Source organism: Podarcis pityusensis, assembly GCF_964106645.2.
Source record: "Podarcis pityusensis genome assembly, chromosome: 1".
Taxonomy (NCBI): domain Eukaryota; kingdom Metazoa; phylum Chordata; class Lepidosauria; order Squamata; family Lacertidae; genus Podarcis; species Podarcis pityusensis.
This window is the reverse complement of record NC_138028.1, coordinates 136,708,655-136,733,680: the sequence shown is the minus strand read 5'-3', so window position 1 is coordinate 136,733,680 and position 25,026 is coordinate 136,708,655. Positions and strand designations below refer to the sequence as shown.

Sequence of the window (25,026 nt, the reverse complement as noted above, 5' to 3'; positions counted from 1 at the left end):
AAGTGGTGCAGTCCATTTCACCACCCCAGTCTGTGGCATGCATAGAACAGACCTGAGAGGTGAGCAAAAAAAGTAATATGTCTGAAAGATACTTGCTATTATTTAAATTAGTGGTGTTAAAAGTTGCTTAAACCTAAACAGAAAACAAAAAGCTTTTATTTACGGGGTTTTTTATATACTTTTCCTCTTTTCTGCCATTAAAATACTTATACAAGTATTCATAAGCCACGACTGATAAGTACTATTACTCTTACAGCTGACTTTGTACCATAATAGATGGTCTGCAACTCACAAGGAAATGAAATATATGTAGAGCACAACCACTTTTGCATCCTCAGCTATTTATAACAATATGTCACCTGCATTGTGAATGACTTTCCTTTTATTTTAAAAAGTAGCCAAGGTACAAATAGAATAAATGTATTTTATGTGGGACATTAATCTTCATTCCAAAAGCTAAGTAATTGCTCAGCATAAAACACAGGCACACACCCCAGACAGGAATGCACATATGCTTTACTTTGTGTTTTTTCCAAATACATAGTGGATTTAGAGTAATAAAATAGGGACCATTGGTACTTTTTGCGATTTCTAAGACTCCCCACCCCCCACGTAAATGTATGCTTAAACTCAGGGTGCAGAAATTCATCACATAGGAATGTATGCGCACTGACCTGTCTTTTGGAATATCAGTCGTTTTTATCAAACCCTCTTTGTGTGTCTCTCAGAATGCCTCTGATCTTGTCCAAGCAGGAATCTGCAAGTTCAGCTAGAAATATTTTAGGGCAAAACTCATGTGCAAGAAAGGCTGCTGCATATGAAAATGCTTGGGGTACTGGCACCTTTGGCAATAGTTCTCATTCCTAGCCTGTATTCATCCTACCATTCTTGAAAACAGGTGATAGATGGTGTTAGAGTTCACAGCACAAGCTATCTTGATACGCCTTAAAGAAAATGTTCTCAGAACCCTTTTGCACACGTGAACCACATTTGTCAAAGTAGAGATAAGTGTGCTTTCCAAAACTCTCATTGGATTAGTCTAGAAATTACTCAGGTTTGGGGGTAATACTTCCAAGCCAGACCAAAGAGATGGGAACAATAATCTACTTATGTGGGACGTAAAAGACACTGTACATGCAAAATATGAGGAGTGAGGTATCAATAGGCAGCAAGTTCCAAAGTGTAGGTGCTGCCACACTAAATGATTGAATTTCTACAAATGCTGAATGGATATTATGCAGCACCAGCTGTAGTGCCAATTCTGCCAATCAAAGCGGTTGAGTGGGCACATGTGCAGTAAGGCAGTCTGAATTTTACTAATGTACCTCTTTATTCCAATCCTATTCAATGTAATGACATTCTGTGACACTGAACAGGGTCAGAACAAAGAAGCATGGGGTCAAAAATCAAGGCGGGAATAGAAGCCAATCTCCTGTGTTTTTTTCACAAGGGGGTGGGCTTTCCTTGCCCAGCCCTCTATATTCCAGGCCAACTCATTGTAGGGACATTATATTAAATGGGATCAAATTAAGAAGCTGGTATGAATTTCCACAGCCAAGAACCCTGTGCACTGGCAGCTCTGGCAACTTGCTGGATATTTGGCTGCCAAAGTCCTCATTATTCCTGGCTGATGATACTTTGCTGTCCTAGCTGTGCAGAGTATTTTGTGTTGGCCATGTGCTTCTTCCTCAGCTTGGTTTAATTTCAGCAAATATTTCTGGGGTGTGTAACAGTTTGAGGTACATTTTTTTTAATCCAAGAGCCAGTCTTTGAACCTTGCTAAGAATGAAAACTAAAACCTCACCCTAGCTAGTATATATCTCCTATCCACATCTACCAACTGCTCACTTCTGAAAGACTATTTTGAGCCAAGTGGGGCACTTTCCAGTAGAAAAAAAAAAAATCTTGTCAGATCTAGATAATTTAAATTATCTAGAGAAGTGTATAATGAAGGCACCAGTTGAGCCTTCCTGGGGAGAGCATTCCGTAAACAGGGGGCCACAGGGAGAAGAGGAGGTTAAGGGGTGATATGATAGCCATGTTCAAATATATAAAAGGATGTCACATAGAGGAGGGAGAAAGGTTGTTTTCTGCTGCTCCAGAGAAGCGGACACGGAGCAATGGATCCAAACTACAAGAAAGAAGATTCCACCTAAACATTAGGAAGAACTTCCTGACAGTAAGAGCTGTTCGACAGTGGAATTTGCTGCCAAGGAGTGTGGTGGAGTCTCCTTCTTTGGAGGTCTTTAAGCAGAGGCTTGACAACCATATGTCAGGAGTGCTCTGATGGTGTTTCCTGCTTGGCAGGGGGTTGGGCTCAATGGCCCTTGTGGTCTCTTCCAACTCTATGATTCTATGATTCTAAATAGGTAGAACAATCCTATAATTTGGATAAAATCCAGAACTGTTACTACAGTAAAAAGCCAAAGAAGGAATGGCAAGCTTGAGTCAATGACCAAGAATGAAGTTCAGTTTAAAACAATGCAGTCATAACTCCCAAGCAATAGGGAGAAATATTACAGCAGGTTTGTTAATATTCTTTGAACATAATCTTCGTTTTCAAATTAGGTTCTGGGAAAACATATCTGCCTGCTACACACTTGTTACCACTTGTCCTTGTCTATGTTATGTATCACTGCTACACATCTACATGCATTAGGACAGGCATAGGCAAACTCAGCCCTCCAGATGTATTGGGACTACAACTCCCATCATCCCTGACCACTGGTCCTGTTAGCTAGGGATGATGGGAGTTGTAGTCTGGAGGGCCGAGTTTGCCTATGCCTGCATCAGGGTCTTTTGAGAGTCACAGTGCATCTTAGAAACAACAAGGCTCTCTAAGGGGGGCCATGAGGCAATGAGAGCTTAGAGTAATTGAATTGGTCATTTATTACAAAACACAGACAACATGTAGCCTGGACCAGCAGTTACTGGGTTAAATTGATAAAGAAGGCAAGGACATGGACAAGGCTGGGTAGGTACAACAATGGTGCCAAACTGAAAATCACACTTTATTTGAAGCAGCACCTAGAGAGAGAAAACATCCCGCTAGTGCAGAATTCAGCGGCCAGGTTGCTCATGGCAGGACGGTTTGAGCATATTACACCGATCCTGGTCAGACAGCACTGGCTGTCAATTAGTTTCTGGGCCCAGTTTATAGTGCTGGTTTTGACGTATAAAGCCTTAAACAGCTCAGGACGACAATACCCCAAGGACTGCCTCTCCCCATATAAACCAGCCTGGACATCTTCTGAGGCCCTTCTTTGTATGCCTTCTCCAAAAGAGGTCCAGAGGGTGGCAACATGAGAATGGGCTTTTTTTGTAGTGCCCCCCTGTTTACGGAATGCTCTTCCCAGGAAGGCTCAACTGGTGCCTTCATTATACACCTTTAAGCACCAGGCAAATGTTCCTCTTTAACCAGGGCTTGGGCTGGTTGACATCTGATGCCCTTTTAAAATGTGGAAGGGAGGATCATTAGGTTGTATTTGTTTGTGTTTTTATTATGTATTTTGTGGGGGTTTTTATTGTGATTTTATGTTGTAACTGCCCTGAGATCTACGGGTATAGGGCAGCATACCAATTTAATCAACAACAACAACATCCCGCTATACACACACTTGAATTAAAGAGTGAAATGAAGCTAGAGTGCAAAATATCTGTTCCAAGGTGAAAGGGCTTTTCCTCAGGGGTCTGCAGTCCTTCTGGATGTTGTCCTATGTTCCAGAGCACAGGGAGTAAATGAGTCGTTCCTTACAGGTTCCATGATGACTAGTTCATTCTTGTTTTTAGGTATTCAGTTTGTTATCTGCAAACATCCAGGGAAGAAACTATGTCAGGAGGCTGACAGCAGGCCAAGCCCTTGTAGGCAGTGTCAGGGCATGTCTCAATTATGCCTGGCGCAGGTGCTGGCAGGTCGGGGGGCAGGATGCACCAACCCAGCCTGAAATCTGCCCACCCCTAAAGTCTGCCATGATGTGGTATAGGGGGCTGAACTGGGATGGGGTGGGGGGAGAAATGGAAATCACTGATTCCTCCCCAAGTTCAAGTGGGAAGTATCTTCTCCTTTTGCATGTGGATCTTTGGATTCAAAGCAGTGAATAACTTTAGGCAATTGCTTTGAGCTTTTCGGTACTTTGAAGAGATAAGTCCCATTGATATTCTCTTTATCTTTGTGAGAAAAGGAACACTTCCCTCCCCTGAGTGCAGCAAGATGGACAGTTATTTAATGGAGCCAGCTTTTGTGACACAATTCAGTGGAATTAAATGTTTTCATCTCACAAGACTGCATGAGTCCATCATAAAACGAAGGTTTAGAAGCGGCTGGGTACCTCTTAGGGCAATATATGGCACATTATGTTGGTTGCAGGCCCTTAGTTGACTGTGGCAATATTTGATTGCTGCTAAACAGTATCCTTTGAGGAGATGAAACAGCTGCAGCTGCACTGGATTTATGCCAAAATCAACTCAATGGGAAAATAGTTTGCCCTGAATATGTAAGTGTTGGAAATATCCTCACAGTTTCTGACTTCTCCATATGAAACTAAAGAAATCTGAAAGGTTTGATCATTGCTTGGGGGGGTGGGGTCTGGTCACAACTAATTTTGAGTCCACAAATCACATACTAAATTATCTTATTTTCTAAATAAGCTTTAAAATCACACTTAATCTAAAAAGAGGCATTTTAAAACGAAGGTATGGGAAATTACAAAAACACATTCTCATTTCCATTTCTCCTCTAGTGAATATTTTAGCTCCATACATTCTCAAATTTATATTCATCCTAGCTCACAGAGGGCTGTGATTAGTAAATTCCCACTTTGGATGTATTTCCAATTATTTGATGAAAATTCCTTCCTTTCATGCTGAAAGCTACATGGTTTCATCTCAAAGTCTGGCTTAGATTCAAGAGCTTCATCTTGTGATTAGCTTACTCCTGCAGACAATCAGACACTATAGATCCTTGAAGGTCATCTTATCCTTTCTTCCGTGAAAGCTTTTTTTAAAAAAAGATCAACAGCTTAGACAGCTTCTGTGCACTGAGTAGATTTTATTCCATTATATTAAAAAAAGAAATCAATTGCCTTCTGCAGTATAATACAATAAAAGAAGGGATTTACAATATATTGTATTGTGAAATTAATCTGATAATATTCATCCGATGATAATAATACTAACACTTCAGCATCTGTTTAAGAAACCTCATAAGACAAGCGGTTATATATTAAAAAGGAAATAATGCTAATTGCCAAATGCTTAGGATGATGAAGATCAAACAGTATATCCCCTGGTGTGAGATACAAGGCAACAGCTTTAACTTAGCAGCTATCAGTTCAGATTTCCATCTGCACTCCCTTTGGACACATGAGGCTACTGTACTAGACTTACTTTAGGTGCAGAACTTTGAGTGCAGAATTTCCACCATTGTAGTCCAACAACACTTGACAAAAAGATCACGAATATGTCAAAGCGATTTAGATTAATAGGGAAACCCTAACAACGTCAGATGAGCCCTCCTAAATTAGACTAAGATCCATCTAGTCATGCTTCCTCTTTCCAAAGCCAACCATGGCCAGTCAGGAAGCCAGCATGTGGAACATGAAGGCAACAGCAGCCTGCAGTTGTTTGCTTACCAGCACCTTGTATTCAGAGGTTTTCTGCCTCTGAACAGAGAGCACCTGTTTACCTATAATGCCTAATAGCCATGCATAGATGTCCCAAACACACCTAGCCCCCTCAATGAGGACCCACAATTGGAAGTTTAATTCTTTATTGGCAAAACACTCAATTGCATCAGTTCCTAAGGTGTAAGAATCACATGCCCCACTCCTGATAAATAGCTAGCTATGCAGCTCCTTCTCTGACTCAGATTTGTTCTCTGACTCAGTTGGAGCAACAGTGCGCCACACCTCCTGACATGGTGCATGCAAGCAACTGGCGAGTTTTGCACAGCATCTCCAGCTGCTGCTGCTGCTGCTGCTTTAAGCCCCTCCTTGTCCTTGGACACAGTGGGGGGGGGGGGGACAGAAGGAGGAGATTCCAAGGGCCTAACTCTCTGGAACCATTTCTTCCACCTCTGTGCCTTCCTGCTACAGTACTTTCCCCCACCTCCTCTCCTTCCATCTCTGACCACCCAAACTCTTTCCCCTGCCTCACAGGTGGCACAGAACCCCACAAATCAGTGGCTCCTACCCCTGGATCATCCTCCTGCCTCCTCTGCCCCCCTTCAGACTCTATCCTGTATTACTTGGTTTAATCCCCTTTTAAAGTCATCTAAGGCAGTGTGCATCACTACATTTTGTGGCAGCCAATTATTTTGGTTAACTACGCATTTTTAAAGAAGGATTGCCTTTCTTTTCTGTCCTGAATCTGTTGCCTTGTATCTCATGTCAGGAGGGGTTGGGGGGGCATGTAGCAATGCCTTAAGAGAACAAAAAACAACCCTCCTATTGAGGGCATCACCCTGAACCTCATCTTAATATTCCAGATTTCACACATCATCTCCATACTAGGTTAGTTTATTAATTTATACTGAATGGTTAAAAAATAGCATAAAATATATAGAAAAGACTGTTTCTAATCATTGAGGATTGAATAGGTTGTCTGGGCTTACATTCCACAGGGGAAGAAGATTCTCCCTTGAGTTCATCAGATTTTGTTTTTTAGCAAGTTAAGAGGAATTGTTGAAGGGCAACATGGTTGTGTTTATATACTATGCTATTTCTAATGCAATATTTTTCCCTCCCTGTGGAAAATTTCCTTTTAATAATGTTAATTTGTTATTGTAATTTTATTCCTTGAGAAATCCCTTTTGCACTAAGACTTTGAAGTTAACTTTTCTCTTTTGTCTTAATATTTTTGAAAGCTCTCTTGGCATGGAAACAATGAGATGAATTTGAATGTAATTGTGTGAGGTGTATCACAATTAGAAAAAGAGGTGAATTATCATGAATTACTGCTGTTGTGAACTATATAACTGTGAGGAGACATAATCCTTTGATTCCATGAGTGACAGACTTTTCTGCTTCTATGAACTTTAAAAGAATGTAAAAGATATATATGGGCTCCTTTGGAATGAAGAGTGGGATATCAATTTAATAAGTAATAAAAATCTAAAAATATATATTTAAACCTCCATTTTAAAGGCTTTTTCATGGAAGATTCCCCAATAAATTAGTGCCGGAGTAAATAAATTATAGCTGATATCTCATTTATGCTTATACAAAATATGAAGAACACTTAAGATTGATTCACATGTGTGTGGTAGTGTCTCTTCTGATAGGGTGATAAGTACCGTATTTTTTTGCTCCATAAGGCGCACTTTTTCCCTCCTAAAAAGTAAGGGGAAATGTGTGTGCGTCTTATGGAGCAAATGCAGGCTGCGCAGCTATCTCTGAAGCCAGAACAGCAAGAGGGAGAGCTGCGCAGCGCCTCTTGTTCTGCTGGCTTCCCAGCGAAGTGGGAGGAGGGAAGGAAGAGAGCCTAACCCTAACCCTAACCCTTCCGCCAGCAGAACAAGAGCTCTCCCTCTTGCTGTGCTGGCTTCAGCAATAACTGCGCAGCTTGCTCTGGCTTTTCAGGGAGGTGGGAGAAGGGACGGAGGGCAGCCCGTCAGTCCCTTCTCCCACCTCCCGGAAAAGCCAGCAAGAACTGCTCTATCTTTAAAGGATGAGCGTGTGAGTGAGTGAGTGAGTGAGCGTGCGAGTGAGTGTGTCTGCGGCTCTTGCTGGCTTTTCTTGTTTTCCTCTAAAAACTAGGTGCGTCTTATGGTCGGGTGCATCTTCTAGAGCGAAAAATATGCTATGTAGATTAGTCGACTCATGTTGGTAGCCAGGCCGGAGGTGTTGGGGAAATGTCAGTTGTCTGCCATGAGGAAGAGGCATGCTCAAACCATTGCTATGGCAACAGGGATGCAAGTCCACCTCACTACAAGAAGTGACTTGATGGGAAGTGTGTGGAATAGTCAACCATGCTGGTGGCTAGGCAGGAGGAGGTGGGGGAATCAGAGTTGTCTGCCATGGATTCCTCTGTCTCACTAAACTGGAATTTCTTAAGGAACTTTGAGAGAGGAACTAGTGGCATGTACAACATTGTGGCATTGTTTAAGGGCAGAAAGCTGTGCAGTTGAGAATAACTTTCCTGGGGCTGCTTGACAAATCTGATCTTTTCAGATTTCAGTGATGGATCCTTAACTCCCAGATTAATCCGTGGATTGGATTTCTCACTTCTCTGAATTGTTGGAATGCAGTTATTGGCATATAATATATGTATGTTGTTGGCATCCGTCTGTTTCAAGAGACAGTGGAGTGCACTTCTGTGGAGTGAAGTCACATTGTTGTGTTAACAGCACCGAAGTGAGCTCCCCAGAGCTGGGCTGCCCAGTTGAGTGTGTAGTGTTCCCTCCTCTGCTTGCTCTACTCAGATCGCTGATGTTGTTTAAAATATCTATTTTCCTCTCATTGTCACCCTCGGCTTGCTGTACTCAAACTTCTGCCATTATTTGAAATCACCATTTTCCTCTGTGTCTGAGATAAAAAAAAAAACTATTTGTAATACAACCCTCATGAAAAACTAAGGCTGCAGTGCCCTGGTCCCCAGAAGAGTGTCCTAAGGGCCACAGGATGGTTCAGAAGTCCCTCCCAAACGGCAGAACCAGAGTTCCACCCTCAGAGACAGAGATCTGACCCCCAAAGCCCCTCCCCACTGCCATGGAAACCTCCACAGCCTTTCCCTTACTGAGTTAGAGTTCTTCCCATTACTCCAACACATAACCCCCCCAAAAGGAGGGAGGCGATATACTCCAGCTCTGGATTTAAAAGTGTTGCTGTCTAATTCCAAAGTATAGTGTACAAGCCCTGTGGTTCAGAAACTTGCTTTATTGAAAGGGAGATAATAGTAACATAGAATCATAAAGCTGGAACAGACTCCAAGTCCAAGGGTTATCCAGTCCACCCCCTGCAATGAAGGAATCTCAACAAAAGCATCCATGACAGTGGCCATCCAACCTCTACTTAAAAATCTCCAGTGAAGGAGAGTCCACCACCTTTCGAAGGAGTCTATTCCATTGTTGAACAGCTCTTACAAGCCAGAAAGTTCTTCCTGATGTTTAGTTGGAATCTCCTTTGTACAGATGTGATTCACAAGTCTTTTTGACTGCTACTCCCAAATAGTTCACACTGAGACAGAACAGGGATGGGTAACCAGTGGTCCTACAGATGTTGTTGGAGTCCAGCTCACATAGTCTTAACCAGCATGATCAATGGTCATGTTGGTCCAGTGGTCTGATAACATTTGGAGGGCCACAGGTTACCCTTTCCTGGAGTAAAGCAGGAAGTCAAACAGGCTGGTGAACAGAACCAGGTCATAGAATCTGGATGGAGAAGGAGATCCCATGGAAGAAATATGGGATCAGGTGCACTCACCTGAGGATTGCAGAGCAGGGTTCATGAGGGAACTAAAATTTAGAAGCTAGTGAGCTGTCAGAAAACTGGGGAAGAAACTGTATGTTGTATTGGTTTTAAAGCCATTGTTTTCCTTTTGTAAGAATGAAATCAGATTGTATTAAAATAGTTCATCTTTTCACAAAAACTCTTGGCTTTCCGTCTCATCCTCATCTCTTACTCACTTTTTCTGATCCTCTTCAGAACTTCTGCACTCATAAGGCTCTATATGATTATTTATTTCATGTAGATTATTTATTTACCACCCTTTGTAGAAGCCACAGGGCAATTTGCAAAGCAAACAGAAATGCATAAAATCATGCAATCCTTTAAAAACACATAGCAGCAAATCACTATATTGGCCATAATTATTCTGAGAAGCTGTTTCAGTCTTTGAATGATCAGTGTTCCTTCAGCCTGAATTTAGTTCCCTTTCACCACCACCTATCCCCTCTTAAATAACATTTTCTGATGCAAACAAACCAATCTCTTTTAAAGAGTCAGTAGATAAAGCCTTTTGAAAATGTTTTTTTCAAAATCAGTGTGAAGAATGAAATTCTTTAGAATCAATAATGAGGGCCTCAAGTTCAGATGGTGGACGTTTGTTTTCATTTGCTGCTTTGCATCTAGCCCAGGGAATGATACCCATTAGTCTTCATCACATTTCTTTCAGAAAACAAACACACAAAAACCTCTGTCAAGAGTTCACTTTTTTAGGTGGAGCCCCCTTCTTTCCTTTGTAGTAATATTCTTTCAATATACTGAAAAACATGGAAAGTGTTCTGTTAATTTGTGAATATTATGTTGTCTGGGAAAGCTCACCATACTACTACTATTGAGGTTATGTTTAAATCCAAGTCAGGCATTGAAATGTTTTTTGGGTGAGCATGGAAAGAACTACAAGTAAGATTTTGTATCCACATTTACCAGTACTGTACAACTATGTTGCCTTTAGAGTTATCAGATCTCCAGGTCTGACCTGGGATATCCAGGTTTGCCTGGTCCCCTCCAGCAAGTAGGTAAAGGGCTCAAATTTCAAGGTAGGAGAAAGCATATATAAAAACACTTTTTAAATCAAAAAGGCTGCTCTGTGTGCATTTTGCAAGCTTCAACCTAGCAGGAGCCAGCTGCAAATTATTGCATAGATTCTCCAGGTGTTTTACCTCTCCTTAAGGGCTGTGGTGGGAGGGAACACCGAGAAAGAAAGAAAACTAGGCTGGGCTCAAGAGGAGGAGGAGTTTACGCAGATATATGCATGCCTGGAACAAGGTGTGGTGCTTCAGAAGCAGGCAGAGCATATGAAATGCTGAGAGACAGGGGTGGAGCCTGAACTGGAGGAGGCGTTTATTTTCAGCACTGGATCAGGGCGCCTGCTGAGTTGCTAGAGCATGAGCCTCATGCTGGGCAAAAGATTCCTGCATTGCGGAGGTTCGACTAGATTACCCTTGTGGTCCCAAGGGGGGAACCAGATGAGGTCGGGTTTGCCTTGGAAGCAGATGGAAAAAAGACCCTGGATTGGTTCCCAATTGCATCCCACCATTTCCCCCCTTTTGCCTCTAGGACAGCTCCCCCTATTCCTCCCACAAAAATTAATTCAGTTGGGAACCCTAGGAATGGGGATAAGACATCACTTTGGATATGGAAAAGAGTGGAGTGATTGAAGTGGGGGGGAGCATATGTAAGAAAAACTGGGTTGTACAACCTAAAATCTGGATTGAAGATGGAACCTCCTGATCTCAGGTTTGGGCCCTGAAACCACAAGGTCTGGGATGCTTCTGACCTGGCAACCCTACTTGCCTCCATAGATGATTGTTGTGCTAAGTCTAAATTCATTCCGTACTGGCAATTTCATATGTTTAATAGCTATTCAGTATGGCTTAACATCACTCCCATTTGGCACGGTTTGGGGTGTCTTCTAGCACTTCAAGGGTTGCATTCTGTGCATGCTGATGGCCTGTTACCAGATGCCCATGGAGAACACTGTCCAGCCTCATACATCTCAGGGCTGGAAATCCTCACGGTCTGCTTGCCTCCCCCTGCAATGGCCATATGTCAAAGTAATTATGAGAATAGCCCATTTAGGTGATGTGTGATTCGTAATACCAGTGTCACCAAGGTAAGGAAGGCATAAAGTATTGGAGCTTGCAGTTTGTGGATAAGCCAAGTGCTAATGAGATATATTGTTGGGCCTCAATTCCAACCATGTATATAATAAACAGGAGTAATTCTGTCATCTCTCCATGCTGAATGAGATAACAAATATAAATTACCTGGCTCAGAACTACATAAATGGTTAATAATAATGAAAGTTACTAGCACCTCATTAATAATATCAGGAAAGCTTTCTTCTGCATTTAATTAGATTTTTTATCTCATCTTAAACTGATGAAATATATGCTTTCATGTTGCCTCTGAATGGGTTAGGATTTTTATATTCTCTCGGTCGTAGTAATAAGACAACTGTAAATCATAGTCCTCCCTTGATATTACATTTTCACATTTATGTCCCTGCATGCTTAGTATTACAGGTTGGTTCCTTTTTAGTTTTCAGTATTTACAGAGTGCTCACATATCAGTCCTATGGGGCTGGACATATGCTGCCCCTGCTCAGTGGTATGCCTGCCACATCCAGTAATGGCTCAGCCCGGGACAGGATAGGGGGAGGTGGCGGAGGAAGAAAAATTTAAAATGCCAGCAAATGAGGCCCACTCCCAAGTCCTTGAAATTGCCACCACTGCCCACAGACCTGAGGATCTGGTGGAGATCACTGACGTCTGGTGGTCATCAATGTGCATGGATTAAAAATGTATATTTTTATGCCCTCCCATGTTGCCACAAGGGAGCTAATAGACTGGACTTACACCATCTCTTTAAAAGGTACTGCAGAAGTACCGTATGTTTAAAATGTTTTGCTTACCTATTGTTGCACGCCACCCAAATCTCTGAGCAATGCAGGATTCCAGGGGTTCCAGGCGCTTACCCAGCGTGTCTTTATGATATATGGTTTAGTTACACATATATACACAACCTGAGTCTGCAGTGGAAGGGCTCACAGCATCAGCATCCCCAAATGAGATCAGCCATTGCGCTCTCTCTGTCTTTTCCCAGCTTGCTGTTTTACATCTAGCTCACATCACAGTGAACACTGCTCTGCAACTCAGGCTTTGTCCTTCTGTCTGAGAGCTGGAGGAGGGGCCCCACCCATTTACCATCTGACACAGAGCCCCCTTTCCTTGGTTCTCTTAGCAGCCTATCACCAAGGTGATTACCTCATCAGGAAGCTAGCCTGGCTTGATTAACTTTTAGCATTTGCTAGGACCATCGGTGTCTGGCATCCACAAACTCATAACAATATTTTAATTTCATTTTTCTATGTTTAATGAGAACAAACAAACATGAGAAAAATAAAAGGGGCTATCTGCTAAGAACTTAGATTATAATTGCAAACCAAAAATTAACTGGGTTTTTTTTCCTAGAAAGGATACCTAAAATTGAGTAAAATCTTTTGTAAGCTTAAATGTAATCAGTGTATTTGTCTGCATATTGTTGTTTACATAATTTTAATTATATCTCCAATTTATTTTGAGCATAGAATTTAGAAGATTTGCACTGAACTTCTGCTTCTGTTACTCAGAATATGACCAACAAAGCTTGAACTCTGCTAGTTACAAATTTCTGGATGTAAATGGCTATAATTTATTTTATGTTTCCCAGATATCAGTCTTGCATCTTGTGACTAAGTTTTCATATTATTTGGAATGTATAATATGTGTCTTTTGTATATATGCCTACTTGGAAGTGAACTGTATTGAACTCAGGCTTCCTTCTCAGAAGACATGCATAGGATTGTGTAGTAAATTTTCCTTCAGTTTCCTACTGATGTCAATAGCACTGCTAACCTATATGCAACTCATCATTTTCCTAAGTTTGAATCTGGGAGAGGTCCAGAATTCTCAATGCTGTCTTGGAACCCTTCTGATGGGGAAAATGCTGAATATCCATCTGAAGATTAATCTCGTCCTTTAAAATAAGATCTCTTTCTTTCTTTCTTCATGCAAATGTTCCCTTACAAAACTGAGTACTTCCTTCAGATAATTACTGCATCCAGCTCAGCCTCACACAGTATTTCATAAAATGATTCTCCTGATTCATACAGGCTTTTGGGTGTTGAATGACAGGCCCTTGGCTTTTCTGCTTGTTAGATTAACATCAGAAAGGGGAATTTGCATCTGGCCGATTGGCCTTTAGTCATCGAATCAGCAAATGGAGCTAATGTTGAATAATAATGGGAGAGCTTGCTTCCATGTACTCCAGGACACACAGTATTTCATGTGGTATGCAGCTCACAGGAGCAAAATCACAAAAGCCATTTAAAACTGAATGCATCTTATTCATCATGTCAGTGAAGGTTATCATTATATGTTCCAGAGCGTTTATGATTTTCAGACTCAAAATGATGCAGTTGCCTATTGGACTGAGGATTTTACTGACACTGTTTTGAATACTAGACATGTAAATGCTTTTCTTTTAAAGGCCAATCTTCAGTTCAGATATCTATATTTCTAGTGTTCCATAAAATGGATTGTGAGGGTGAAAATGACTGAATATGCATTATGGTTACGGTGAGAAACATGTAGAACCCAATATCTCTTCTTTTTTGGTCATGCTGTCTTCATTTGTTTTTCTACCTGGGAGTAAGTTTCATTGAATTCAGTTAACTTAGAGCAGATCTGCAGAGAATTGCAATGAAAACCATATTTTTTCTGTTTTTTAAAAAAGTAGACCCAAATGTGTGTGTTCAGATAATTAGATTACTTCTGCAAGGATCCAGTGAGATTGCTTATGTGACTTAAGAGCAGAACTATACAATCACAAGGCAGACATGGCGTTCAAAAGCAGAGGTGGGCTTGGGCAGTGCAGTTGGTTCTGTTGCATTGGGCGCCGACTCCACAGGGTGCTGCTGCAGGGCTTTGCAACTATAACATAGTGAATTGAGCAGAACAGAAGGCGAGAGACGCCTTGCACAGAGTGCCACTGAAATTTTAAAGACCAAAGACTGCTACTGTCAAAAGGCTGAGGTGTAGGGCACTTGCAGAGGAGCATTGGCAGGTGGGGGAGAGGTGATTAACCCTTTCCCCCAGAATAAGAATTCTCTCCAGAAAACACCCATCCCTCACCCTAGCATTGCTATTGCCCAGTGGTGTAGCCCTAAATGCCAAAGTGAAGGCATTCTGAAAACTACTACGTGCTGCAAAGAGGTTTGAAAATAGCTTGCCAATGGCACCAGTGAAGGCTATTTTCATTACTAATGTCCATGAAGATCACCCCTTGCACGCACAACAGTTAGGTTTGAGAAAACCTACCATGCTCCCCACCAAGCTTAATTGTTGGGTGGGCATGAGTGAGAATCTGTGTCTCTCTCTGTATGTGGTGTTCTTTTATGTGTGTGAGAGAGACGTGGACGTAGCTATCTGCAACATGATTGGTCTGTTCGTTAAGTATTTTTATTTATTTACTTGATTTAGGGGGAGCAGTTACATTCCCTGCTGCGCACTTGGCTATGCTCACGGAGAGTGAGGGTGGAGTCGACATACTGATGCTTGTTTGGACCCTGCTTATCATTAGCTTATGGTTCTTAGAGGGTTGGGAATACAGCCCTCAGTCCAGAAAATATTCCCCTCATTGCTGTGGAGTTTATTTGTTAGGAGTAGTAGGAGCACTTTCTTGCAGACAAAAATAAAAAAAGCTTAGCTTGCAGATAGTGGTGCTTCAATTCCTTGGTGTTTACAAGGCTTAAGTTTTCCATTTTAACAAGACAGCTGGAATAGAGAGCAGTGCAATGGGCAGAAGAGCATACAAGAGCACGCACAACACAATAGATCTGGAGATGCCATTCTTAAGATAAAAATGTTTGGATTCTGACATCTCAGACTCAAGACCATCAGAACAACTGCCTGCCCTGATTATTGGGAGTTGGTTACATGCCAGTTATATGTCATGGGATTTCAGAGCATTACATTAATGTCACTACTTTTCCTTATTCTAGCTGCTTATTCCCAGAGCCAATTAAAATGCAAACAGGGGAATTTAAAAGTCTGAGCATTGATAGCAGGCAGCAAGGCAAGTAAGGAATAGGGCAAGTGCTGAAACACGGCTGCTTAATGTGCACACGTTGACAAATAAATGGATTGCTAAAAATCTTTATAAGCTTTCCCTCTCATCAGCTGTTAAATCCATTGATGCTGTGCACTTTTGATTTAATAAGTACTCCACTTTTCAGTAATGATTATTTGCTAAATTTCACATTAAAATAGGTTGCTATCATCCCATGGGCATAGCTAAGGGGGCAGGGGGCAGCTGCTCCCCTAAATCAGAATCAATACAAATCTGAGGTTCTGCCCCCCCCCAACAAAAGCCTAACCCTCCCTCCACAAAAATCCTGGCTACACCCATGTATCATCACTTGCCTTTTTCAGGAGCAGAGACAAACAATCCTCCTACAAGCAATTGTCATAAAAAGTATATAGTTAGCATGTGCTTAGACGGGTGCCAGAAAATCAAATTGTATTTAACTTAGAAGGACTTGTGATCTATCACATCTTTGACTATTCAGTTACCATGAAGTTTCTGGTATCTTCTTCTTTTTCTTCTTTGGCAATCACTTGTAGCCGAGTAAGATCATCTTCCATGAACACGGTTTTAATAGTGGGTTCGTAAGTAACTGTGGAGGCCAATTCTGGATCCTCATGTCCTTCCACAGTGGGGACATTGGTTTCCGGCCGGGAGTTGATTACGGTGAGGGTTTGCCAAGCATGCCTTCTTCTTAGCACGTTTCTCCCTTGTGTCCTGAGTTCGAGTGTCTTCAAAGCCCATGACACCTTTGGTAAAGGCTGTTCTCCAATTGGAGAGCTCACAGGCCAGTGTTTCCCAGTTGTCGGTGGCATGGTTTATTATCTGGCATGGTTTGCCAAATAATGGTAGAAGGCATTTCTAACATACTGAATGGCACCTCCTGCTGGGCAGATTAAGCAGAGTTCTGCCTCCTCTCCAGGGGAAGGAGCCATCCTGCCTTTCGTACCTGCCTTTCCTAAGGTCAGAGTAGGCTGGGCCTGACCTAAGCTCTAGAGTTCTGTCTTTTTTTGCTTTCTATTCATGTGTGTTTGACTTTTGCCTTTCTTTTCACCTTGAATTCTCCTTTTATTGTGCGTGTGTTTCGTCTTCTGTTCCTCTCCAGGTTTTTGGTTTCTCATTGTTCTCACTTTGTTGGTTGGCTTTCCCCCCTCTGTTCCCCTCTCTCCACTGTTAAAATTGTGTTGAATACATGGATCCACTTACATATATGCTGGACTTTCCCATTGATACCTCTGAACCTGGAAGTGCTTCACTGTGACTGTAGCCCTCTTCAGGCATCCAGGAGTTGGGGTTAATGGTAGAGGTGTGCATGCTAGCTCCACCCCCACCCCACCCCACATTGCCCTTCGTCAGTTGGAGGGCAGCTGTCTGAAGAGGGGGGCCTGCTTCTCACTTACGGATGCTCACCACATCAATGTAGGAACCTGCTTATCCAGGATTCTGCATTACACGAGGAGCATATAGACGTAGAAGTAGACTCCCCACTCACTCATTTGCCCTCCAACTCAGAGGGCAATGGCGATAGGGCACAGAGCTCCCATGCTCATCCCCATGGGCTTTACCTCAATTCTTGAATTTCACGTTTTGCTTTGCCCTGGTTCCTCTAATGCTTGAAAAAGACTTAGATTGTGCTCATTTTCCCTGTTTCAGGTTCTCTTGCAAGCCAGCAGTATTTGTGCTTAAGTGAAACTTTCTATATTATTCTACAACCAGTTCCTGAGTCTGTTCCATTACATTCAATTCTTCAAGCTGGGTCTGCTTTGACCATCTACTTGTAGAGATTTAAATGCAAATAAGGCATCTTGTTACACATCTCTTCAGGTGAAAGCTCCTGTGTGCCCTCTGCTAAAAATGAATTATTAATTCATGGAGACCTTCATGGCCCAAGTGGGAGGCTGCATGAGTCATTGAACTCATTGGAAACCCTTGTACTCATTGGTACAAGGGACTGAGTGAAACCAATCTCAAATGCACAGATAAGAAAATATATTTTCTGTCTTCACCACCCCTGTCCCAAATAAAAACAATCATGCTGTTTGTCAGATGGGATAAAAGACTGCAGAAGATTTTGTAAGGGTGTATAATAACAGAAATGGTCGGGTGCCTCGGTATTAACCATATTATGGCAGGTACTATTCTCCTAGACTAGCGTGTATGGGGGAGGAGGGGAGGAGAGACATAGTGCCTCTGGTAGGGGACACATCATGCTCCTTCTGGGGTTGTTGCTCCACCTTTGGTCCCCATCCTGTACTCATCTCTCACCTGTGGCTTCCAGAAGCTGTCAGCATGTGACAGTGGCTTCCACTGGCCTGTGAGACCAGGTGAGGATAGCTGATGGGTCTCAAACCCGAGATGAGTTAGGGACTTTCCTTGCATGTGAAGACAGTCTCCAGTGGACTGAGCAGATGTTTCTTGAGGGGGCTACACTCCTTCTTAAGGAGCAGGTACGCAGCTTGGGGATGCTCCCGGATCCACTACTGTAGCTTGAGGCCCAGGTGGCCTCGGTGGCGTGGAGTGCCTTCTGTCAGCTTCAGCTGGTGGCCCTGCCATGCCCCTATCTGGATAGGGCTAACCTCTAAGTTGGATTACTAAAATGCATTGTACGTGGGACTGCCTCTGAAGACAGTGCGGAAACTTCAGCTGGTGCAATTCAGTGGTCAGATTATTCACCAGAACAAGGTGGTTTGAACATACAATGCCAATTCATTTCCAGGCCCAGTTCAAAGTGGTGAAGTTGACCTATAAAGCCTTACACGACTCAGGACCTCAATACCTTAAGGACTGCCTCTCCCCATACGAACCGACCTGGACCCTGGGCTTGTCATCCGAGACCCTTCTTTGTGTCTCAATCCCTGAGAGGTTCAAAGAGTGGCAACATGAGAATGGGCCTTTTCTGTGATGGCTCCCCCTCTGTGGAATGCTCTCCCTAAGGAGGCTCACCTGGCACCATCGCTACATCTTAGACACCAGGCAAAAACATTCTTCTTTACCAAGGCCTTTGGCTATTAAATCTTATATGGTCTGTTAAACTGGAGGGGGTTGTTGTTGTTTTATTATGCTATCTATTATACTTTTTTTATTATGTTCATATTATTATGCTCTGTAATACAGTGGTACCTCGGGTTACATACGCTTCAGGTTACAGACTCCGCTAACCCAGAAATAGTACCTTGGGTTAAGAACTTGGCTTCAGGATGAGAACAGAAATCACGTGGCAGCAGCGGGAGGCCCCATTAGCTAAAGTGGTGCTTCAGGTTAAGAACAGTTTCAGGTTAAGGACGGACCTCCGGAACAAATTAAGTTCTTAACCCAAGGTACCACTGTATGTGTTCTTAGTGATCCCACTGCCCTGGGATCATTTGATAAAAGGTGGTATATAAATGATGGTGATGATATCTGCCTTCTACACAATAATCAAAAGGAGATGTACAATAAAAACAGCAAAAACAAAACAAAACCCAGCAGATATATTAAAATTAAACAAAAACAATATAAAACAGACACTCATGGCATTCCCTAGCTGGGAAAGTCCACTCCACATAAAAAACCTAGGAAGGTATGGGAAATAGTTTTATCCTTCACTTATCCCAGTTCTGGTGGTGGGGTTTTGGTATGAAGAAGCATTAGGTCATGTGAACCAGCTTACAGTCTGGAGTAGTATAGCCAGCCTAGGCACCTCCTTGCCACCTCCAGCCATAGTTTCCAGGCATGGTTTCAGTTTGCTTCCTTCCAGTGGTAGTTATGTCTGGGTATGTGCAAAACCATTTCCAATATTTCAAAAGGATTAGCTAAAACACCCTTCATTTTAACTTTCCAGGTTCTGTGAGTCCACACCGAAGCTTGGGGCAGTGTTTATTTACAATGCTCTCTTTATTATACCAAATAAATTATTAACAGGAAAATAATTGAATATTGAATATACCCTGCCAAGGAAGCCATATTTCACCAAGTTTGTCACATAAGATGCCGCAAGTGTGCATTCTAATTAGCAAAGTGGGCCTAGTAGATTAAATGTATCAAGCTGTTAAGATTCATGATCTATGCTTACTCCAGTAGTGCCAAAAACCAAAAGACATTGTGGAGACGTTTGTTTGTTTATAAACTTCACATGAAATAAAGTTCAAGGCTTAAAAGACCTTTCAGATGTCTTGCAGAGAATCAGGATAACTTGACATATCAGGACATGCGCGCGCGCACACACGTATGTATGTATGTATGTAAAGGGATGTGATATTTTACTATGTTTTATATATGCTGTAAGCCGCCCAGAGTGGCTGGGAAAACCCAGCCAGATGGGCGGGGTATAAATGTTGTTGTTGTTGTTGTGTGTTACGGAGGGGCACATCCTGCTCCTTCTGGGGTAGCCTGTCCACCTTTGGTTACTTGCCTAGAGAGTGGGAACATCTAGCTAGTGCATAATTCAGTGGCCAGGTTGCTCACTGGGGCAAGACACTTTACACCGATCTTGGTCCAACTGCACTGGCTACCAGTTAGTTTCAGGGCCTCATTCAAAGTGCTTGTTTTGAGATATAAATCATTGAATAGTTCAGGACCACAATACTTCAAGGTCTGCCTCTCTTCATATGAACCTACCTGGACCCTGAGATCATCTTCTGAGGCTCTGATTCATGTGCCTCCTCCATGGGAGGTTCAGAGAGTGGCAACATGAGAACGGGCCTTTGGAGTAGCTCCCCATCTCTGGAATGCTCTCCCCAGGGAGGTTCAACTGGCACCTTGTTTTTATTATATGCCGGGGGGGGGGCAGGTGAAAACATTTCTCTTTAACTTGGCCTTTGGCTGATTGACATCTGATGCCCTTTTAAAATGTGGAAGGGGGGTTATTAGGTTGTCTTTGTTTTTGTTTTTATTTTGCATTTTGTGGTTTTTTATTGCAATTTTATGTTGTGAACCACCCTGACATCTACGGTTATAGGGCAGTATACAAATTTAATAATTGATTCTAATAATAACATTGACTTGAAGTCTCTGAAAATGATCATTAGCAGTCTTGTAGCAAAACCCCTCCCCAATCAATACAGCTATTGTATTGTTCTGGTGTGTTTTTTTTACTTGTGTGCCACAAATGTGCTGTTTATTTTTCTCAAATAAAACATTGTTTCACTTTCTACCAATTGCTCTGAAACTGCATAGAAAGAGGAGGACAACGATTTAACAACTAGGAAAAATGGGCAAGAAATTAACAAGGAGGAGGAGACACTGATGGGAAGGAAGTTTTCAGATTATTTTTATACTTGGCATTATACAAATTCAGCTGTAATTCAGAGAAACAAATTTTACACATCAGTACAATTTCAGAGAGGACGGAAGAATCAGTTAGGTTCTGCAGACCATGTAAAATGACATTTGGCAGTACCCGAGTCCTGTTTATTATGACATTATTTCATATACAATGTTTATTACGATCATTATTATTTCATATACAATGAATTTTTAAAAGTCGAAAATTTAAATGTTAATTTTTTTACAGATTTTTTGTTGATTCTAACCCTAACCCTAACCCCCCCCCCCCCCAGATTTCCAAAGAAGTTACCTAGTAAAACGTTGTTGGGATGCAATGATTAGTTGGCACTTTTTGCTATCCAGATTTCAAGTTTACTTACACATATTTGGAAGGTCCATAGGAATCAATGTTATATAACAAGAAGATTATAGGATATTGTACAAGTATTGAGATATAATCTCTTGTAAAGTTTAGTAGTAGAAGAGTGTCTGGAAAAGGGAGGTATTAGGTGAAATTATTTTGATTACTGCTATTTGGTGAGATTAGTTCCTTACCTGCCAATTCATTGTCATTTTAGAAAAAACGTTAAGGTCATCACTTTACTTTAGTTTGAGTGATTTCCTCCTATTGCTGAATTTTCCACGTTGATGGGGTGAAGTGACAGGAAGCACAGTGCAGAAGAGGACAGAAGCAAAAAGGCATTCAAGAGAGTTCCCCAAAAAAGGAAATAAAATGCTTAGCCTCATCAGTAGATCAGCAACAAAGAAATCTTTTCTGTTTCTTTTGCATTGGTCTCACTCTTGAAAGTATTTGCATGCCAAGTGGTTTTTGAATATTCTTTAAACTAGCAACAGCTCAGGGTCATAATCCTGAGAATTATTGGAGACACTAAAGTTATTCCAGAACTCTGTCAATAAAAGCTTATTTTTGACTTGTTTGCTGCTATGATTTTTTTCTCCAGAAGAAAATATTTAGTGGACAAATGTGGCTGAAACTGCTGCACCGTAGTCTTTTCAAAATTGGAATATCTAAGTACAATCTGGATCATGATATTGAATGTCCTTGGCTTGTGTGATTTTCTTGACCAATTTTGTTCATTTCAGTCCTTGGTAAGCGCAAAGAAAGAGATTATGAGCTCTCATGAAAATACAGCCTTTCTCTGTGGGAGGTTTCAATTACAAGCTATGACCACAGTCCACGTCGGAAGTGATTGGACATCCTGGTTGGAATTTTCATTGATTTCCTCTGAAACAAAAACATAAGAAAAAGCAAAGTAATTTCCCTGCAGCATAGGAGGATGCAAATGGGGAGGCAGCTATGTTATGATATTGAATCTGAAAAGGATGTGGAAATCAAATTTATTTTGGAAACCCAGTTATTTTTTTTACCCAGTTACTGTTTTTAATGTAGTTTTATGTGGCATGTTTCCATGCTGCTCTTTTTCAGTTGTCTAATTTACTGCTTCTTTGGAAACAGTCACTTCAGAAATTTTCACTGAAATTGACAAGCAACTTATGAATATAAACAGTCCACACTGCCTGAAGTAGGCAAGTGGCAAGTGGGGAGGAAGCATTGTGGGATGATGTCCTTGATGGCCTGCCTGGTGCTTGTTCTGTTGTCTCCTCAGGTGAAGACCCTTTGCATTATCCTAGGCTTTTATTGTGTTTGCTCTGAGGATGCAAAATGGCCTTCCCAGTGAAGGGACAAATTTGCTCTTCCCTTTCTGCCTCCCATGAAGGATGTAAATTGCTTTACTACACAAACAGTTACACTAGACTCAGAAAGAATATATTTGGCCGTAACTTAGGGTGCAGGATGCTCAACAAAACCCCACCCCAAACAAAACTGTGTGATCAGCACATCGGATTCTGGTCCAGGGAACCTAAAGACCAAGACTGGTGCCAAATACAGTCTTCTTTGGTCATCAGAACTTGCTGTGAGCCAGGGCTTAGCTCAAGCACCATATCTGTGTCAAGGCTCAGGTCTGGAATATGTGAAGCAGGTGTAGAAACAGATGAATTGGAGCATATGCAGAGTCCCCTTACTTTAACTGGCTAATGACAACCATCTCCCCACATGCTGATCTAGGTTTATTTAGAGCTTTGGACCCTGCTCTTCTGCCAAAAAGGGTCCCAGAGTAGCTTGCATACACTCCAAACAAAACAGTCCCTGTCCACAGGCTCACAATAAATAAAGTGACACACAAGATCAAGGAGACTGGGAGGGAAGAGGAAAATATTGAGCCCAAGCACCAATTCTTAAACAGCTATTCTTACAGTGACCAGCTAGCACACTTCAGGGTAGGAGATGCTTTCAGTAAAGCTGAAGGAATGAGCCCTGCTTCCTACGTCTGATGCAGTAGGTGATCCTAAGCAATAGTGGAGGGAGAGAGGAGATGTAAGAGAGCTGGCCTGTCACAGCAGAGCTGATGGAGCGAACTCTGCTTCCCATCTCTCCCACTAGGGAAATGACTCTTAAGGCTTTGTGCCCATAGTTCGCCATAAGGAAATCACTGGGAAAAGAAAGGGTAGTGCACTTCATCCTGACATGTAATGCTTGCAACACTAGCAGACTGGGAGAGACCAAGAAGAAACTGAAACATCTAGATGCTGGCATCTAGCCCTTGTTCCCTTAATGTGGAGCAAATTTGATGCCTGGGTCACACAACACTGTCTCCCAATATTTTCTGTATGTGCATTAGAAGGAATGAGATCACGCCTTCCTGCTCCACCTCCCTGGTGCACCTGTCACACCAGGCAACCATGTGTTGGCATAAAGTTTGAATAAGGTACCATATACATAGGGCAGAATTGCACAATTGATGTTCCAGATGAGTCCAGAAATTGATGACTCAGTACTGGCCTTATAATTCGTGATAGTGTATTAGAGGAGTAAGGAGGAAAGCATTCACTCATTCCTTCATTATACACAGACCTCTGCCTTCTAGACACAATTTGTACTAATAGTGTTGAATCAAAGCTAATTGGGTGCTACTTTCTTTTAGAGAGTTATGGGGAACTGGGCCCCACAACTGTAACACAAGTTTGATTTGATTCCATGACTGACGTGACCTCCAGTAGAAAATATAAGCTTTTAAACTAATATATGAATTGATGTACTGTATTTCGTTAATGACACAGCCAAATTAAGGTGTAGGTTAATAGTATGTAATTACAGTTTAATCTGAAATTTTGATACATTCTTCCTCCCATTTTAGCTAGATTAATGTTATAGCCTTTCTTAATTGGAATTCTGTTGATATGACTTACATAAATTTCAGTGAAGCCTCACATTGTACACATTTTGATGATCTCTTATTTTTTTCAACTGACCAATCCATGTCCTAATCGACTCGATTTACTCAAACTGTATTCCTAGCACTAGCAGGCTATTTTCCCTTTTACAACATTATACAAAAATTGTTGTCTAATTACGTCATCACTTTTGGGGCCAGTTTCTCTGTTACAGCAGAGATTTATAGATTAGCTCCAAGCAAATTTGTTGAAAACTTATTTATGGTTTGCTTTGCTCATTGTTCTCTGGAAACCATACCTAAATTGCAAGTTTATATAGCTCATGCATTTCAGATCCATTCTATGCATTTTCAGGGTCTGATGAGGTTGTACGCTTATTTAACGAAGGGTTGGCATCAAGACTTATTTGAGATTAGATGACTTTGGCTCTGCTTTCTTAAATTCAGGAGGGTGTGGCTCAGTGAAGAATGCCCTGTTTCAATCACTAGCATCTCCAGGTAGGCCTCAGAATGTCTGCTAATCCTAACTCTAACCCTAGTCATTGCCAGTCAGTGTTGGTAAAAGGTAACGGTAAAGGACCCCTGGACAGTTAAGTCCCGTTAAGGGCGACTATGGGGTTGCAGTGCTCATCTCACTTTTCAGACCAAGGGAGCCGGTGTTTGTCCACAGACAGCTTTCCGGGTCATGTGGTACATGGAGGACCTTGACGAGTGCCGGAGCTCACAGAAACGCTGTTTACCTTCCCACCGCAGTGGTAGCTATTTATTGACTTGCGCTGGTGTGCTTTTGAACTGCTAGGTTGGCAGAAGCTGGGACAGAACAACGGGAGCTCACCCCGTCATGTGGTTTTGAACTGCTGACCTTTTGACTGGAAAGCCCAAGAGGCTTAGTGGTTTAGACCACAGCACCACCCGCATCAGTGTAGACCAGCTTTCCTCCACCTTAGGTCCCTAACTGATGT

At 42.0% G+C, this 25,026-nt stretch overlaps 1 protein-coding gene across 1 annotated transcript in view; it reads left to right on the top strand.

Moving 5' to 3' along the window:
* Window positions 1-25,026, top strand: part of SPAG16 (sperm associated antigen 16) — a 441,575-nt gene that overhangs the window by 326,177 nt on the left and 90,372 nt on the right. The window lies entirely within an intron of this gene.